Source organism: Oncorhynchus mykiss, chromosome 10 (assembly GCF_057628025.1).
Source record: "Oncorhynchus mykiss isolate SJ-2025 chromosome 10, ASM5762802v1, whole genome shotgun sequence".
Classification (NCBI taxonomy): domain Eukaryota; kingdom Metazoa; phylum Chordata; class Actinopteri; order Salmoniformes; family Salmonidae; genus Oncorhynchus; species Oncorhynchus mykiss.
The window spans coordinates 48,284,811-48,298,905 of NC_143031.1; the positions used below are offsets into that span (position 1 = coordinate 48,284,811).

Genomic DNA, 14,095 nt, shown 5'->3' on the forward strand with positions numbered 1-14,095 from the left:
CAGCCTAGCACAAAGGGGACCTTTGAAGCAGAACTCTTTATGATAGTCAAGTTTTCTCCATTGCTCCTGTAGCCATAACCACTGCTGTAAAAAACAACAATTGCATCATAGGACATCATTGCAATATTAATTGAGCAATATTGTACTGGTCATGTCTTACGTCGAGATAAATACAGTAAGTTAAGCTAGTTAGCTAACTCAAACCTTTAAGCTAACTTTAACATTACCTCAAGCAAGACATCACTCAGCCTGTTCTCAAAGACTAGATGTAACATAGTAAAAGTACATCCGGAACACTCAAATTAGTATGATATTATGTTTGGTATGGTTACATAAGACAGAATGTTACTTAAAAGTGGAATGGAAAGACTAGGAACTAAAGCTAAGCAAAGAGATGTATTCAATCCACTAAACATGTGCATTTAACATAGAAACATCGCTATTTTTAGGAAATGTTTTTTAGTGGTATGGGTCGTGCCATCTTGAGTTGTCATAGTAAAGACTGATGCCAATACGTCATTGGCAGGTTTAAGCAAATTGTGAGTTTTGGTGAAGGGACTGAAAGTGAATGGTGCCACCTCACCTCTACTGGCCCTGAAGTGTTGGGAATTGTAATTTTACTAGGCATGTCAGTTAAGAACAAATTCTTATTTTCAATGGCAGCCTAGGAACAGTGGATTAACTACCTGTTCAGGGGTAGAACGACATACTTGGGATGTGAACTTCCAACCTTTCTGGTTACTAGTCCAATGCTCTAACCACTAGCCTACCCTGCCACCCTAAATGTTGTGGAAAATTCTTACACAGGGACACTCGAAGTCAATCTTAAATGAATCATTGTTTATTGTCAGCGTGCTGGAAAGGTTCCAACCAACTCAATGCACCATAGTACACGTCTGTCAGAAGCTCCCCTGGGACAGTCACAGCAGTTGTCCTATGTACGGGCTATACACAGACAAGTTATATTTGCATGATTTAGCATAATCAATTAATCATTACCATGTTGTTTCATTCATGTGACCGACCAATACTGTTTCATAACATGTGACAGACCAACACCTCACGAGGCTTCTCCACTCTAAGCTGAGATCTTGAAACTGAGATATCTTTCATTTGTTCTCACGGTTGTTTGTTCTCAAAATAACATTTGGGCGTACTGCCAAATTGCAGCTACTGATAGGTGTGATTTGTCAGTCAGCCACTTGCAAGAACACAGAAAATTGTTATTAGAACAGCACATGAATAGAACACAGAAATTGGTTGTAAGAAAAGCAAACGTTAAAATTCCCATTACATTCCATCCTCTTATGTGTGATAACCATTCAATTTTAACGTAAGCATTTACATTTTAGCTTCTATATCAAAATATTCTATACTCTATGAAAGTAAGGGAAATCAACACAAAAACAAAACAGACACTTCATCATTTCAAGACCTTCATTCTGCGTTGTACAATCCACTTAGTATGGTAATACTATAATCTTAATAAAGGTTGTACTTTATTAATGGGAGTGAGTATCCAAAATACACAACGGATCTGTAGATTCAGAGGTGAATAAATATCTTGATGTTAACCATTGTTTCCATATTTCTTTCCACACTTGGGTTGCGTTGACCTATGTTTTCACGAACTGTCCCTGGGACATCCACCTAGTCAAAACATAAAACCCAGTTGTTTAACTTGCTCACCAGTTCAGTGTTCCACATAATGTAAACAGGTTAAGGGTTTAGATGACCTCACTCTCAACTTGCTAAAAGGAAAAGAATCGGAGGAAACGGGGGGGGGGGGGGGGGGGGGCTCATCCAGAGTTGGCATCTAACTATTTCACCATCCTCTGGAGGAGTAGAAAACAAGATAGCTGCTGAAATCTTATCAGCCAGAGAGGCACATCGCATGTTAATAACATTTCACAGGGAAGAGAAAGAGATCACGTAATAACAATTTCACACCAACCTTGCTAATAATGAGAATGTAGCTTGGGCTAACCTTGTAACAATCTAGTGTCTCTCCTCACGTTTTTAGGGCACAGCTCTGTCTCTAGAAGTTTTGCCTTTCCAAATCAGAATCAGAATTATTGATATATTATCCAACCCAAATTGATAATGACAGTCCTTAGTGCGTCACGTTGGTTCTGTCACTTTAATTTAAGACCCTCACTTTTCTCATCACTCGTGGTAATGACAGATTGGTATTTCAATGCATTGTTAGTCTAAATCACAACATTTTGCAGTGTGCAAACCTCCACACTCAACCCAAATAAACCATTTTGGACAAGCCTAAATCAATTACGGGCACTCATTCTTCCTTTCCTGACGTTTCTTCATGTTCTTCTTCAGATAGTGTTTCAGTTTGTCCTTTTTAATGGCACATGTTCAAAGTGGATGGCCCTTGATAACGTCTCTCACCTGAGCCGCCACTGTCCTTTACAGTTCATTATGTCCTTGTCCATTTTCCTACCAGGACACCAGCAGCATGAGAGAAGTTTGGACTGGATCTCTCTCCATGCTCACGTGCACCACATGTCGCTCCTGAGAGAAAAAACATGGGAGAAAAGGCAGTTGATAGCGCGTCGACTGCTGTGTACAGGTTGCTGGCTTGGACTCAGGTCTCACGGTAGAAGTGGTGAAGGACCATACTGAACACCATTTTCACAAATTTCAGCCGGTTAAGGGGGGGGTTGAGGATCACACTGTTCATCGACCAAATTATTTTCCATTCATCTAGATACCAATACAACTTGTATTATCTCTTGATAACTCCAAAAATCAATAACTGCATCGCATAAGGTAATGGTAAAATAGACTAGAGACAGCTTCTCGTGGTCTGAATCACACAAAGGACTATTGATAAATGATAAAATTCTTCTTAGTTATTTGTTTTTACATAGCCCATAAACAAAATCTCCTATCTTCCTAGTAAGGGAGATCAGGCCTCACCAGGAAGTCAGAACTGAGGTCCGAGGTCAGTCAGCCCTATTAAGTGAGCGTGATTTTTCCTGTACCTCAGACATTATTTAAAGATAGTTCAAACATTTTGTGTATCAGGTTTACATTGGGTTATTCAGTACATTTCTTCTAATCAAGAGAATTGACATGACTGCAACCAAAACTCTGACAATAGAAACTTTCATGTGTGTACAACATTCTTTCTAAACCGTGAGAATCCCACTAAAACAAACAAAAAATACCTCACACTTCTAAATCAAACAGAGTATTAACCACTAACAAATATTAATTAACAGGTGGGTTGTTTGTGGGTGCTGGCATGTGAGTGTCAAAAATCATAGGGTAACACAAACAAAATGGCCAGGCCTTGCTTAATTTTTTAGGTTCCTTAACAGCTGGATACAGGCACTTTTAACTGCTCTCCCAAGGCACCTGCCTCAGGAAGCCTTTTCAAAGGGAGATATATAGAATCCTTGATAAACATGAAAAAATACTTGTTAGCGGACATTCCATCAGTCCTGAAAGAAAGAAAATAAACATGTACTTAGTTTTCACTATGCTACACTTTAATAAGTGCTAAAAATTCTTAATTGAATTGAGTTTACTGCATCTTGGGCAGGAAGTCTTAATAAACCCATGCGTATACAGAAATATACTTCAGACACATTTATACTCAGTCATATCAGATGCTACGGTGTCCCGTATAGCTGAATCTTAATATTTTTGACCTGTTGCATTGAAATACAATTATGTACAAACTGTCCCTAATTGCTGCTACCTTGTTTAGCCCCGGTCCGCTAACTGCTACCTTGTTTAGCCCCGGCCTACTAACTGTTAGCTTGTTAGCACAGGCCTGCTAACCGTCTGAATCGCCGCGTCCCAAACACTCACTGGACCCATATTTACTTTCTATCTCTTTTCGATTTTTAATTTGTTTATACCTGTAACCTGCCTCACCCAATGTGATACGGAATCGCTATTATTTTTTTATTTTTAGAACACACTCAAGAACCTCCAGAAGCTAACCAGCTAACTAGCTTCAAGCTATTTAGTCATTGTTAGCCACTGCTAGCGGCTTTTACCTTTTACCTTCTGCACAGCCAGACAGTTTTTTTTAACCTGGATAACACTCGCCAGTCCAGCTTCCCTGCCCCATCCACCACTGCCCCCTGGACACTGATCACTTGGCTACATAGCTGATGCATGCTGGACTGTCCATTAATCACGGTACTCCATTCTGCTTGTTTATGTTTTATCTGTCGGCCCCAGCCGCACTCAGGCTCTGTGTGTAGTTAATGCGATCCTCCCTGCCGAGTCAACGCCATTTTACCTGCTGTTGTTGTGCTAGCTGATTAGCTGTTGTTGTCTCACCTACTGTTTTAGCTACTTTTTTAGCTAGCTCTCCCAATTCAACACCTGTGATTACTGTATGCCTCGCTGTATGTCTCTCTCAAATGTCAATATGCCTTGTATACTGTTGTTCAGGTTAGTTATCGTTGTTTTAGTTTACAATGGAGCCCCTAGTTCCACTCTTCATACCCCTGATACCTCCTTTGTCCCACCTCCCACACATGCGGTGACCTCACCCGTTACAACCAGCATGTCCAGAGATACAACCTCTCTCATCATCACCCAGTGCCTGGGCTTACCTCCGCTGTACCCGCACCCCACCATACCCCTGTCTGCGCATTATGCCCTGAATATATTCTACCATGCCCAGAAATCTGCTCCTTTTATTATCTGTCCCCAACGCTCTAGGCGACCAGTTTTGATAGCCTTTAGCCGCACCCTCATACTACTCCTCCTCTGTTCCGCGGGTGATGTGGAGGTAAACCCAGGCCCTGCATGTCCCCAGGCACCCTCATTTGTTGACTTCTGTGATCGAAAAAGCCTTGGTTTCATGCATGTCAACATCAGAAGCCTCCTCCCTAAGTTTGTTTTACTCACTGCTTTAGCACACTCTGCTAACCCTGATGTCCTTGCCGTGTCTGAATCCTGGCTCAGGAAGGCCACCAAAAATTCTGAGATTTCCATACCCAACTATAACATCTTCCATCAAGATAGAACTGCCAAAGGGGGAGGAAATTGCTTCCAACAATCTACTCAGCTAACTGGATGCAGTTTATCACAGTGCCATCCGTTTTGTCACTAAAGCACCTTATACCACCCACCACTGCGACTTGTATGCTCTAGTCGGCTGGCCCTCGCTACATATTCGCCGCCAGACCCACTGGCTCCAGGTCATCTACAAGTCCATGCTAGGTAAAGCTCCGCCTTATCTCAGTTCACTGGTCACGATGGCAACACCCATCCGTAGCACGCGCTCCAGCAGATGTATCTCACTGATCATCCCTAAAGCCAACACCTCATTTGGCCGCCTTTCGTTCCAGTTCTCTGCTGCCTGTGACTGGAACGAATTGCAAAAATCGCTGAAGTTGGAGACTTTTATCTCCCTCACCAACTTCAAACATCTGCTATCTGAGCAGCTAACCGATTGCTGCAGCTGTACATAGTCTATCGGTAAATAGCCCACCCATTTTGACCTACCTCATCCCCATACTGTTTTTATTTATTTACTTTTCTGCTCTTTTGCACACCAATATCTCTACCTGTACATGACCATCTGATCATTTATCACTCCAGTGTTAATCTGCAAAATTGTAATTATTCGCCTACCTCCTCATGCCTTTTGCACACAATGTATATAGACTCCCCTTTTTTTCTACTGTGTTATTGACTTGTTAATTGTTTACTCCATGTGTAACTCTGTGTTGTCTGTTCACACTGCTATGCTTTATCTTGGCCAGGTCGCAGTTGCAAATGAGAACTTGTTCTCAACTAGCCTACCTGGTTAAATAAAGGTAAAAAAACAAAACAAAACAAAAAATCCCTACTGTGTCTCTCACAGTTTTTTGAGTTCAGTGTGTACTGACCCTTGTTCCACAGGAAGGTTATCTCTAATCCAAACAACAAAGATGACAGTGGACCAGGCCTTGAAGAGTGAGCAGCCTCTAATTTAATATCAGTCCCAATGCTCAATCGCTCTGTTTTACTCATTCAAATTACAAAAATATTCCATTATTAGATTGCTATCTGAAAGCCAATTACCATTATTTGTTACTTTCACTAGTCTCCATAATCTGTTTGCTTCTACTAAAACCCTGCAGGTTCCAATAAGAATACCTCATCACTACTGCTTATACCCTCAAACCACATTTAGCCTTTTACCCTTTTGCAAGGGTTAAAACAAAACATAACAAACATGATAACTTTCTCCATATTGGAAGGCATTGTTTTCATTTTAGTATACCTTCAAAAAGTTACTGTATTTTTATTACCAATCTCTGTTGGATATTCAGTTTCTACTTCAATATTTATTAAAATGTCTGTTATTTTAAGATTGATATGTAATGCTTTGGAGGGATCCATATGAATTAACTGGGTTGCACTGTCTCAGTCCCCAGTAGATGTCGCACTCAGTCCATAATAAGTCTGGCACCTGAGATAACAGGGAAACAGATGCAGCATCCATTTTGCCTACTCACAAATTGGTTTAGAACTTCATCATTTGGGATATTAAAAAAAATCCATCGGGATTACAATAAATATTTTTATTCTCTATGTTTGGTTGGTCAGGGTGTGACTCAGGTGGGAAATTCTATGTTGTTTGTTTCTATATTTTGGCCGGGTATGGTTCTCAAACAGGGACAGCTGTCTATCGTTGTCTCTGATTGGGAATCATACTTAGGCAGCCTTTTTTCCTTTCGCAATTTGTTGATAGTTGTTTTCTGTTTAGTGTTCTGCACCTGACAGGACTGTTTCGGGTTTCCCTCTTGGTTTATTTTGTTTGAGTGTTTTTTTGATCCAATAAAATCATGAACCCTTACCACGCTGCACTTTGGTCCGATCCATCATGCAACGAGAGCCGTTACAATGGGCTTATTGCAAAATGCATTACCAGGGTGGAGGAAATCTTCTAAGCAGTTTTTATTGGTTAAGGGTAAGTCAAGTCCTGTACAATGTTGTAACCTTATCATACAAATGATCCATAAAGGGACCACTTTGAACATTCCTCAGAATAGTTTGTCACCACTCACGTACGTCTATATGTGGGTGTGCTAGTTGTATATTATTATAATTGTTCTATTCTTACTTAATCAGATCATCTTAATAACCCATTATACAAATATTATGTTACTTTCTCTAGTAACCCATTATACACTTGTCACATCACACATTCCTCCTCTAGGCTAGTGTTCTATTCATACAGGGGTTTAGATATTTACACTAGTTCTATTTAAACTGCATATTCGGAAATGGTTCTCCTCTTTCATATCTCCATCAAACTCCACTGATGAGACATGTTATCTAAAGTCGTGTTATCCTCGTTACCAACGTGTCATGTTATCCTAGACGTTAACGAGACATGTTATCCTCCTTACTAACGAGACCTGTTATCCTCGGAGACATGCTATCCCTGGAGATTTCGGAGACACGTTATCCTCTACCTGTAGATCTAACGGCGGTGTTGGACAGACCCTAGATAATGTTGCTAATCAGCTCACACAGAACAGGTTGTTGCATTCATTCACCTCTTTCACACGTAAGTTAGTCCCCTGACAGCTCCCATTCACTCAATAGCTCAATTTCAAACCTCTTATTATTCACATTTCTTTTATCCGCATTTTTCTCAACTTAGTATCTCCATCCAAATTCCAATCTTATTAGTAATAATTTCAATCCATCTATAATCCAAATTTCAATCAGCGTTTGTTTTCCAAATTTCAATCAGCCAAATTCCAATCAATTTCAACGTTCACATCCACATTCACTTAGTACTATTCCCAAACACACTCAGTAATCTCCTCATTACCCACGTGTATCGTCAACGAATCTCTCTGTTACTTGCTATGCACATAAATAACACCCTGTTTTTTTGTGGCTACATACCACATAGACATATCTTCTAAAAACCTATAGATAGCTGTCAGCGGGGGTTTACAGAGTACGGTTGCCCTCGCTCTAGTCTTCTCTTAAAACTAGTGAATAGTCTTCAATCTATAAGACTATGGGTACCTTTTTACGTGATACTCACCTTGATTTTTTTTTTGTTGTACTCCCCCCCCCCCCCCCCCCTGTTTTATTAATTTAAATTGACTTACTGAAATAAGTTGCCGTCCCTCAATTGTTCGTGGGTGATGTGTCTCCTCCTGGGCAGCTCACAGTAAGGATCTGGACTGGTCCTCTTTTGGTCGGACAGGAATTTCCCTCACGCTTCATAAAATGCGCCTCCGGTTTTCCTCGCAGACCCCAACTGGAAAGCTCCGCAGGCAGAAATATTCTTACACAGGGACACTCGAAGTCAATCTTAAATGAATCATTGTTTATTGTCAGCGCGCTGGAGAGATTCCAACCAACTCAATGCACCATAGTACACATGTCTGTCAGAAGCTCCCCTGGGACAGTTCCAGCAGTTGTCTTATATACGGTTATACACAGAAGTTGTATTTGCATGATTTAGCATAATTAATTTATCATTACTTTGTTGTTTCATAACATGTGACAGACCAACACCTCACGGCTTCTCCACTCTAAGCTGAGACCTTGAAACTGAGATATCTTTAGTTTGTTCTCAAAACACGGTCGTTCATTCTCAAAACAACATCTGGGCGTCCTGCCAAATTGCAGCTCCTGATAGGTGTGATTTGTACAGTCAGCCACTTGCAAGAACATAGAAATTGGTTATTAGAACCGCATATGAATAGAACACAGAAATTGGTTTGAAGTATTGAGTCTGTGCAATTAACTTTTGATAACAAGCCAAATAGACAATTAGCCAAAATGAGACAAGGTAGTTAGCTAGCTAGCCTGCTTAATTTAGCTCTTCTCTTGTCTTTATGTTAATGTTTTCTTTGAAAGCTGTACAACATAAAATTGAAGAGCATTTGTCATTGGGCTAAAACGAACTGGCTAGTGATTCGATATGTAGCTAGCCAGCCAGAAAATGCTGCTGTTAGGATTGCTCTTTTACCAGTAAAATGTAGCTAGCTATGATCCCAATAGCTATAATTAGCTAGATAACTAAATAGCTAGGTATCTCACTAGGTTGTTTATCTGTGAAATGTCATATGTTTCCTAAAAATAATAGCTAAGCCTGCTGCTGTTAAGTTATGTAGCCTAAGCCTGAAGCCTAACACTTATGACGATGATAGATAAGTGTTACACAAATCAAAATATATTTGAGATTCTTTAAAGTAGCCACCTTTTGGCCTTGACAGCTTTGCACACTCTTGGCATTCTCTCAACCAGCTTCATGAGGTCGTCACCTGGAATGCATTTCAATTAACAGGTGTGCCTTGTTAAAGATACGTTTGTGTAATTTATTTCCTCCTTAATGCGTTTGAGCCAATCAGTTGCGTTGTGACAAGGTAGGGGTGGTATACAGAAGATGGCACTGTTTTGTAAAAGACCAAGTACATATTATGGCAAGAACAGCTCAAATAACCAAAGAGAAACAGTACATCATTTCTTTAAGACATGAAGGTCAGTCAATCCGGAAAATGTCAAGAACTTTGAAGGTTTCTTCAAGTGCAGTCCCAAAAACCATCAAGCACTATGATGAAACTAGCTCTCGTGAGGAAGGCCACAGGAAAGGAAGACCCAGAGTTACCTCTGCTGCAGAGGAGAAGTTCATTAGACTTAACAGCCTCAGAAATTGCATCCCAAATAAATGCTTCAAAGAGTTCAAGTAACAGACACGTCTCAACATCAACTGTTCAGATGAGACTGCATGAATCAGGCCTTCATGGTCATCAGACCGGTGGAAATCTGTCCTTTGGTCTGATGAGTCCAAATTAGAAATGTTTGGATCCAACCGCTGTGTCTTTGTGAGATGCAGAGTAGGTGAACGGATGATCTCTGCAGGTTTTGTATTGAAGTCAATGTACCCAGAGAAGGACAGAAGCTAGATGTCCTCTGGCTACACCACGGTGCTACACCATGCTACTGAGGCTACTGTTGACCTTCAATGAAAAACAGTGTTTTAATCAATTATTTGGTTCAAAACGTGACCAAGATCTGACAGGAAAGCCAATGATGTAACGGTATTCTTCGTGAGAAGGAGAGTCGGACCAAAATGCAGCGTGTCTATTGCAATCCATGTTTAATGAAGGAACACACTAAACACAAACACTACCAAAACAATAAACTTAACGAAAACCGAAACAGCCTATACTTGTGTAACCTAACAAAGAACAACGACATCAGGACACTAAGGACAATCACCCACGACAAACTCAAAGAATATGGCTGCCTAAATATGGTTCCCAATCAGAGACAACGATAAACACCTGCCTCTGATTGAGAACCACTTCAGACAGCCATAGACTTAGCTAGAACACCCCACTAGCTACAATCCCCATACAAACACACCACATACAAAAACCCATGCCACACCCTGGCCTGACCAAATAAATAAAGATAAACACAAAATACTTTGACCAGGGTGTGACAGAACCCCCCCCCTAAGGTGCGGACTCCCGAACGCACCTCAAAACAATAGGGAGGGTCCGGGTGGGCGTCTGTCCATGGTGGCGGCTCCGGCGCGGGACGTGGACCCCACTCAATCAATGTCTTAGTCCCTTCTCCTCGCGTCCCTGGATAGTCCACCCTCGCCGCCGACCATGGCCTAGTAGTCCTCACCCAGAACCCCACTGGACTGAGGAGCAGATCGGGACTGAGGGGCAGCTCGGGACTGAGGCAGCTCGGGACTGAGGGGAAGCTCAGGAGTGAGAGGAAGCTCAGGAGTGAGAGGAAGCTCAGGAGTGAGAGGAAGCTCAGGCAGGTTGACGAATCTACCATATCCTGGCTGGCTGGCGGTTTCGGCAGATCCTGGCTGACTGGCAGATCCTGGCTGACTGGCAGATCCTGGTCGACTGGCAGATCTGGAAGAGTCTGGTCGACTGGCAGATCTGGAAGAGTCTGGTCGACCTGCAGATCTGGAAGAGTCTGGTCGACCTGCAGATCTGGAAGAGTCTGGTCGACTGGCAGATCTGGAAGAGTCTGGTCGACTGGCAGATCTGGAAGAGTCTGGTCGACTGGCAGATCTGGGAGAGTCTGGTCGACTGGCAGATCTGGGAGAGTCTGGTCGACTGGCAGATCTGGAAGAGTCTGGTCGACTGGCAGATCTGGAAGAGTCTGGTCGACTGGCAGCTCTGGCTGCTCCATGCTGACTGGCTGCTCCATGATGACTGGCAGCTCTGGCTGCTCCATGCTAACTGGCTGCTCCATGCTGACTGGCAGCTCTGGCTGCTCCATGCTGACTGGCTGCTCCATGCTGACTGGCAGCTCTGGCTGCTCCATGCTGACTGGCTGCTCCATGCTGACTGGCAGCTCTGGCTGCTCCATGCTGACTGGCTGCTCTGGCTGCTCCATGCTGACTGGCTGCTCCATGCTGACTGGCTGCTCCATGCTGACTGGCGGCCCTGGCTGCTCCATGCTGACTGGCGGCCCTGGCTGCTCCATGCTGACTGGCGGCCCTGGCTGCTCCATGCTGACTGGCGGCCCTGGCTGCTCCATGCTGACTGGCGGCCCTGGCTGCTCCATGCTAACTGGCAGCTCTGGCGGCTCCTTGCAGACTGGCAGCTCTGGCGGCTCCTTGCAGACTGGCAGCTTTGGCGGCATCCTGCAGACAGGCAGCTCTGGCAGCTCCTTGCAGACTGGCAGCTCCTTGCAGACTGGCAGCTCCTTGCAGACTGGCAGCTCCTTGCAGACTGGCAGCTCTATGCTAACTGGCAGCTCTATGCTAACTGGCAGCTCTATGCTAACTGGCAGCTCTATGCTAACTGGCAGCTCTATGCTAACTGGCAGCTCTATGCTAACTGGCAGCTCTATGCTAACTGGCAGCTCTTTGCAAACTGGCAGTTCTGAACAGGCGGGAGACTCCGGCAGCGCTGTAGAGAAGGAAGGCTCTAACAGCGCTAAACAGGCGGGAGACTCCGACAGCGCTGGAGAGGAGGAGGGCTCCGACAGCGCTGGACAGGCGAGGCGCACTGTAGGCCTGATGCGTGGTGCTGGCACTGGTGGTACTGGGCCGAGGACACGCACAGGAAGCCTGGTGCGGGGAGCTGCTACCGGAGGGCTGGGGTGTGGAGGTGGCACAGGATGGGTTAGACCGTGAAGGCGTACTGGAGATCTTGAGAGCGGTGCTGGCACAGGACGTGCAAGGCTAGGGAGGTGCACAGGAGGCCTGGTACGTGAGACTGGCACCATCTTCACCAGCCGACTAACACGCACCTCAGGACGAGTATGGAGCGCTGACCCAGGTGCCATCAAATCCCCGACACGCTCCGTCGGGCGAATTCCATGTTTAAAACACCAACACAGCAACTCCCTCATTTCTCTCTCCTCCAATTTCCCCATTAACTCCTTCACAGTCTCTGTTTCGCTCACCTCCAACACCGGCTCTGGTCTCCTCCTTGGCTCCTCACGATAAACAGGAAGAGTTGGCTCAGGTCTGGCTCCTGACTCTGCCACACTCTCCCTGAGCCCCCCCCCAAGAAATTTCTGGGGCTGACTATGGGGCCTCCGTCCGCGCCGCCTTGCTTGCTTCGCAAACTCCATTCTCCTATATCCTTCCACGCACTGCTCCATCGAATCCCAGGCGGGCTCCGGCACTCTCCCTGGGTCGACCGCCCACCTGTCTATCTCCTCCCAAGAAGTATAGTCCATACTGTACTCCACTTTGGGCTGTTCCTGCCTGTTGACACGCTGCTTGGTCCCTTTGTGGTGGGTGATTCTGTAACGGTATTCTTCGTGAGAAGGAGAGTCGGACCAAAATGCAGCGTGTCTATTGCAATCCATGTTTAATGAAGGAACACACTAAACACAAACACTACCAAAACAATAAACTTAACGAAAACCGAAACAGCCTATACTTGTGTAACCTAACAAAGAACAACGACATCAGGACACTAAGGACAATCACCCACGACAAACTCAAAGAATATGGCTGCCTAAATATGGTTCCCAATCAGAGACAACGATAAACACCTGCCTCTGATTGAGAACCACTTCAGACAGCCATAGACTTAGCTAGAACACCCCACTAGCTACAATCCCCATACAAACACACCACATACAAAAACCCATGCCACACCCTGGCCTGACCAAATAAATAAAGATAAACACAAAATACTTTGACCAGGGTGTGACAAATGATGCGCACATACTTTCATTACAGTATAGCCTAGGCAGACGAGCCTAGGCAAATTCGAGAAGGCATAATTCATTTCAACCAACAAGAGGGCTTTGTGTTGGAGCCTATTTCTTCCTTCTTCCTACTACCTGTTTAACAGACAAAATTAGGCTATTGGCTGCTATATCCACAGATTTGTCAGTCAATTCCTCCACCCACCGTGCACTCTTTAAATAGACTACCTTCTTGTTGGTTGGTTGCCTTGTCAGTGAAGGGCTGTTAAAGTTAAAACCAAAACTCAAATTGAGAGTATGCCATAGGCCTACCTTTTTATTAAAGAAAATGTCAAAAAGCATAGGCACTACCCCCTTAGCTTTGTTCTGCGATGCTTTATGCTAGAAACAAGCTATAACATACCCGAGAAAGATGTGCCTCTGAAGCATATGGGGATATCATTGTTTTGTTTCTTCGACAATTCAGAGGCTGAGCTACAACCTTATATAACTGAGGAGACAAAACATTTACTTTGCTTGGGGAAGTAATGTAATTCTGTCACTATCCGTTGAGCTAACGTAGGCTAATGCGATTAGCATGAGGTTGTAAATAAGAACATTTCCCAGGACACAAGCATATTGGCTATTGGCAGAAAGCTTAAATTCTTGTAAATCTAACTGCACTGTCCAATTTACAGTAGCTATTACAGTGAAATAATACCATGCTATTGTTTGAGGAGAGTGCACAATTTTGACCATGAAAAATTATTAATAAACAAATGAGGCACATTTGGGCAGTCTTGATACAACATTTTGAACAGAAATGCAATGGTTCATTGGATCAGTCTAAAAATTTGCACATACACTGATGCCATCTAGTGGCCAAAATATAAATTGCACCTGGGCTGGAATAATACATGATGTCCTTTCTCTTGCATTTCAAAGATGATGGTACAAAAAA

The 14,095-nt window shown here is 43.6% G+C and overlaps 1 long non-coding RNA gene across 1 annotated transcript; it reads right to left on the reverse strand.

Moving 5' to 3' along the window:
* Window positions 1-819: 819 nt before the first annotated feature.
* Window positions 820-8,558, reverse strand: LOC110534130 (uncharacterized). Its single transcript, XR_002475085.3, has 3 exons — window positions 8,109-8,558; window positions 2,407-2,529; window positions 820-1,650 (listed from the first exon to the last, which is right to left on the reverse strand). It is a non-coding gene; the product is annotated as an uncharacterized LOC110534130 (long non-coding RNA).
* Between the last annotated feature and the right edge of the window lie 5,537 nt (window positions 8,559-14,095).